A 6,194-nucleotide genomic window follows, 5' to 3' on the forward strand; every position below is an offset into this window, starting at 1 on the left:
TAGCTATCTTCAGACACTCCAGAACAGGGCATCCCATTATACATTGTTGTGAGCCACCATGTGGTTGCTGGGGATTGAACTCATGACCTCTGGAAGAGCAGTCAGTGCTCTTAAGCGCTGAGCCATCTCTCCAGCCCAAAGGCAACTCTTATAAAGAATATTTATCTGGAGCTTGCTCATAATTTCATCAGTTCAGTCAATTATAATCAAAGCAGGAGCATGGCAGCATCCAGGCAGGCATGGTGCAGGGGGAGCTGAGAATTTTACCTCTTCATCTGAACAGTGCTAGCAGAATCCTCTCCTTGAGGCAACTAGGATGAGGGTCTAAAATCCCACACCCATGGTGGCACACCGACTCCAACAAGGCCACAACTTCTAATAGTGCTACCCCCTTGGACAAGCATATAGAGGCCATCACACACTCACACACACACACACACACACACACACAGAGACACACACACACACACAAAATTAGGTCAAGGCCAGTTTTGAATATCACCTTAAGCAGCTATTACTAGCTGTGATCAACTGTCAGGAAAGAAGAAGTGTCAATGAATCTGAAACAGAGCATAGATGAGCACACAGCAAATAATCCTGGAATGCAGTGTTCACAGAGTCTCACTATGGAGTTCTGGCTGGTTTGGAGCTCACCCTGCAGTTTGTGCTGCCCTTGATATACAGATCCTCCCATTGTGCAACCCTTGATCTACAGATCCTTCCAATTCAATCCCTTAAATCAGTGGAGTTCAACCTGTGGGTCAAATGCGTTTTTGTATATATACACATTATGATTAATAAGAATGGCAATATTAGAGTTATAAGATATCAATGCAAAGAATATATGCTAGGGTCACCACAGCAGCAAGAACTGTGTTGAAGAGTCACAACAATAGGAAGGTCGAGAACCACTGCCCTCAATGGTGGACTTATAGGTGTGTACTGTGATCCTGAGAAATACAAACTTGTTTATCCTTCTGGCAGAGTGTTCTCCAGCCCAGGAGCTGCTTGGATCATTGGATGACGTGCCCCTGAAGATACATTTGTGGACAACTGGATTAAAAGACTACATAGAGAACATGGCCTCTACACAGAAAGGGAGAACATAAGGAAGGGGTTAATGAAAGGGTGGGGTCCAGGAGCAGGTTCTGGGAAGACTTTGCAGTGAAGAGGGAAGCATTAAGTGGGTATCTGACACATGTATAAGATCTTTCTCATGTGCCTCCTGAGACCTCTTAGTAATACAGATACTTCTCAGCTTAGAACTGGAACAAGATTCATTCTCCTCACTGTGCCCAAGGTTATGGAAGAAGTTAAAGTACTGGTGGGAATTGACCCTGACTTGGTTAGCTGCCTGACAGGGAAAGAACTCCATGATTGCTGTTTATGTGAGTCTGTATCTAGGCTCTTATGGGCTGTTTAGTGATGTGTCTGCCTTCAAGGATTCCCTGCCCAGTGACTCTTCCTTTTCCTATACTCCTGTAACTAATGTGCACAAACTCATTGGTTCATCCTGTGAGGCTATTTTGTGTGTGTGATGGTTTGCATGGGAAATGTTGCCCTTTTGGCTCCTGTGCTTGAACACCTGGTCCCCAGTCTGCAAGAAGGATAGCACAGAGGATCTCTTTCATATGGTAGGATTTGTTTGTAGGATACTTTTTGAAGATGAAAGAAAGAAGGAGAGAAAGAAAGAAAGAAAACTGTGTTTTGTAAGGGATATATGTTTAAGGACCACAGATGCACAACAGCAAGAGTGGAACCCAATGTCACAAAATTCTTTGGGTAATTATATCCCATCCGTGTCAGTCCTTGGCTGTGTTAAGTAGAAAGGCCTTCTCAAGTTAGCTGGAAAGAGCAATGTGCAGGGTAGAGACACTGTACAGAGGGATTCTGTTCTTTCCTTGCAAGGTTTTAGTAAGTCTGTCTTAGCCAATTATTTTTAATGCTGTAAAGAGACTCCATGACAAAGGAAAACTTATAAAAAAAAGCGAGAGAGGCTGGCATCTGAGCAGGTCTGTACAGGATGGGCAATGGGTGGAGTGCATACTGGTCACCCCAGGAGGTTGTGGCCCCACTCCTAGGAGCAGAGCTCAGAGGGGATGTGGGGATGGAAAAGCCCTTCTATGGCTAGGAGGCACTGAGTGGCCTAGCTGAGTGTGTGTGGAACCTCACTTGTGTTACTGGTTTCCCAGGGGGTGGTGGCTTCATGCCTCTGGGCCATGCTTTCCCTGGGGCGCCTGGTGGAGCAGAAGGTACAGGGAGTGTAACCAGGGTAGGCCACTGCCCCTTCTTTGCTGAGCCCATTTGTCGCCCCAGAAGGTCTGCTGGCTTCACTGGCCTATGGTCTGCTCAAACTCGCGCCACTGTAGCTGGAGGGGCTGATCATCCAGTCCAACGGGCTGGTGACCACTACCCGGACTATTAAGCAGTTCCTCTATCTGATGGTGGCAGCCAGCTAGAAGCAGGAGTACCTCAGGGGCTTCATCAAGGCCCTGGCTGACCTGCACAAGCAGAGCCAGCTGGGTGTGGCCACCGCGGCCCTTCAGGGGCTCCCGCCCTTCCCCCCACCCCCACGCCGTGCCCACCGACTTGCTGGCCATCCTTGGGGCCACGGAGACCCCGGTCTATGCCAACCTGAGCAGTTTCGCTGGTGGCGCTGGGCACTGTGGGGCACGCAGCCACCATAGCCTTCACTGTGGAGCCAGTTTCCTTCTCGTTGCCAAGGGACGCTCAAGGCTGTTGCCACCTCAGCATCCACAGCTCCTTGCTGAGCTCAAGGAGGAGCCTCAGACAGTGCCAGATGTGCCAAGCTTTGGCGACATCCCTATGCTGTCACACATCTGCTTGGACATGCAGTAACGCATTAGGCGTGGCACAAGAGGTTTCCCAACCGCACGGCTGCCTCAAAAAATGCCACAAATGCCAGGTGGAGGATATCTCGCGTCTGGAGGAGAAAGTCAAGACCCTCAAAGCCAGAACACTGAGCTGGCATCCACCACCAGCCTGCTGCGGGAGCAGGAGAGACAGCTCAAACAGAAAGTCCTCAGCCACATTGACACAGACTGCCAGTTGCTGCCCCCAGCACAAGATCCAGGCATACTGAGCTGTAGTGCAGGGCGCATGCTTGGAATTGCTGTGGCGGCGGTTGGAGAAGAGGTTTCTGGATTGCCCCTTAACTCTGGATGGGGACCCCTCGCACACGACCCCCGCGCTCTTGCTGCCTCTGTACCTCCAGTCCATGCTAGGGTGCTCCTTTGTACCTCTGAGTAGGGGCTCTAAGGGGCGCACAGCCACATGCTCTACCTTTCCTTTCCTTCCCACCCCCCCTTTTTTCCCCTTTCTTTTTGAAAAGAGAACTAGATTTTTGGATTCTGCCCTATTTATGTTCCTACTTGGGAACAAATGTTGGTTGCCTATTGCATGTATTTTTCCTTGTGTTGCCTTTTTAAAGAAACAGGAAGAATAAAACAAAACAAAACAAAACAAAACAAAACAACCCATCCTCTCTCCCCAACTACCACCCTGCTCTCTCTGCACCTCCCTAAACCCCAACCCCTTGTTTGGTTTTTCAAGACAGGGTTTCTCTGTAGCCCTGGCTGTCCTGGAACTCACTCTGTAGACCAGGCTGCCTTTGAACTCAGAAATCCATCTGCCTCTGCCTCCCAAGTGCTGGGATTAAAGGCATGAGCCACCAAAGCTGGCCCATCCCCTCTCTTTTTCTCTCTTTTTGTTTGGTTTTGTTTTGGTATGTGTCCACATTCCTTTTCTGTAATCCTTGGTTCGCCTGTTTTGTGTTTTCAGTAAAGTCTTCATTATGACAAAAAAAAAAAGGTTAAAGCTGGCGGCTTGCTTACAGTTTCAAGGTGTGAGTCCTTGACTACCATGTTAAGCAACAGGTAGGCAGCATAGTGAAGGATCAGTGGCTGAGAGCTTACATCTGATCCATAAGCAGACATCAGGGAGGGAGAGAGGTTGTTGGGCCTAGCATGGGCCTCTGAGACCTCAAAGTTTACTGGAATTGAAACCCTTGCTCTAACAAAGACACACCTCTAAATTCTTCCCAAAACCTTTTCACCAACTCGGGACCAAGTCATTCAACTATATGAGCCTATGGGGGCCATCATCACTCAAACCACCACACTAACTGAACTCTAGAAATATATTGTGAAACATAAAGATGGGCTGGAGAGATGGCTTAATGGTTAAAAACCCGGGCAGTTCTTGTGGAGGACCTGGGTTTGATAACTAGCATCCAGACTATGGCTCAAAACCACATGTTAACTCTAATTGCACATGGGATCTGTCACCTGTTTCTGGCCCCTTCAGACACTGTCTGCACTTACTGCACAGACATATATGTAGACAAAAACCCCTGCCTTCCTCAGGCCTCTCTAAGGTACAGAACTACACGAATGGAACACACACACACACACACACACATGCACACTCACATGCCACACATGCTCAAAAGCATAAACATTTATTCAGAAACTCTATTATGGTGTTTCACAGGCTGTGGTACAGGTATCCCAACAAAGGCTCTCTTCTTATGGAAAGTCCAAGGATGTGGTGGCTGCATAATCCACAATACTGTTTATTTCTGTCATCCCTATCTAGTGCTGAAGTCCTAGGCAATTCCTAGAGAGTCTCCATTGAAATCCCAAAGCAGAATCTAACTCCAGAGAGAGGAAGGGCAAGCAGGCTAAAACCAAAAGCTTCCTTTTTCCATGTTCGTTTGTCTGGGCTGCCACCAGAACCGGTGTGTTGGAGATGTAAGGTTATTCTCCCCACCTCAAATGAGCTAATCAATAAAATCCCTCGCCAGTGCCTGACTGCATTGGTGTTAATTGATTAGAGATGCAGTTACATTGATAACCCAGATTAGCTTAAATATACCCATACATACAGAAATATAATTATAAAAATAAAAAACCAAAACAGTTTAAAGGAAAAAAAATGGTATCTCCCTCTAGGTGGAGACATGCCCTGTTTTTTTCCTTAAATGGTTTAGCCAGTTTGGTAGTTCAGGGATCTAGCTAGCACCAATAAGAACCTAATTCACCAAAAGACAATGTACTTTTTTCTTTTTTTTTTTTTTGTTTTGTTTTGCTTTGCTTTATTATTATTATCTTTTTTCTAGACAGGGTTTCTCAGTATAACCCTGGTTTTCCTGGAACTCACTCTTTTCAACTCTTGAAAAGTTGTCCTTATCCTGTTCCCCACAGGCAGTTGGAGGGTCTCCGAAGGAACACAGAATTCTCTGATTTAGGACAGTCCCTCATTAAGTTAGCTGCAATCCCCCACATCTGTGAGGAGAGTGGAATCCCTCCCACAGGGATGGCAACACAGGCAGGATTTGTGGATCTTTTCATTATGTGCCTCTTGGAATCCACCAGCTGCTACTGATGGAGCAGCAATTCTCCAACCTGAAGACATAGGAATTTGACTCTCTGTTAGGACTTGTTCATATTTGTCCACATTATAGTTTTACTTGTATTTGGGGAAATGAAGTTTCAACAGTAGTACTAACATGAGCTCCTATTCCTGATCCACTGCAGAGATGTTTCTCTGAGTTTTTGACTGCACAGCTTCGTGCTCCCAGCGGATCTCAAACATGTACCCAGGAGCCATCAAGGACACTCAGATGGTTAATATTAAAATGCCTTGACTAGTTCAAAGGTTGGGCACTCCTAAACTTTCCACTGTGACCCCAGGTTTAGTGGGTATGTGGCCAGTGGTACTTTACTCAAAAACTCACATGGCTGGTTGGCTTTATCTCCTGCTGCTACTGCATTCCCTTCTTCTTCTCCCATCCACTTGATTCTCTCTCCATCCTATCCTCACAACTCTAAGTGTCCCACCCAGTGCCCAGCCATTGGCCACTGGCATCTTTATTGATAAAACAACAACCAATTGAAGACAAGAAACTTCAGTGTCTCAACTTGCAGTTTAAAATCCATTAGCACCAAACATAGAGATGAAGGCAGCCCAACTACATCCTGGTTGTAGCAGGGCTTCAGACCTTAGCACACCTGATTCCATGATAACAGTTCCATTCAGGCCATAAGGCTCAAGATATACACAGAGCGACCACCCGCCTAAAACAAAAGTCTAATCCATCAAAGTCCAAAGTTCTGAGAAAGTCTCTGTACGCACCTTGCTTTTGACTTCTAAAATTCTAATTCTGGCTAACT

At 46.6% G+C, this 6,194-nt stretch overlaps 1 pseudogene; it reads left to right on the forward strand.

Moving 5' to 3' along the window:
• The first annotated feature begins 2,206 nt into the window (after positions 1-2,206).
• LOC147003293 (transcription factor JunD-like) lies at positions 2,207-3,270 on the forward strand (annotated as a pseudogene).
• Positions 3,271-6,194: the final 2,924 nt, after the last annotated feature.

Source organism: Mus caroli, unplaced genomic scaffold (assembly GCF_978045245.1).
Source record: "Mus caroli unplaced genomic scaffold, Mus_caroli_1 scaffold_8, whole genome shotgun sequence".
NCBI lineage: Eukaryota > Metazoa > Chordata > Mammalia > Rodentia > Muridae > Mus > Mus caroli.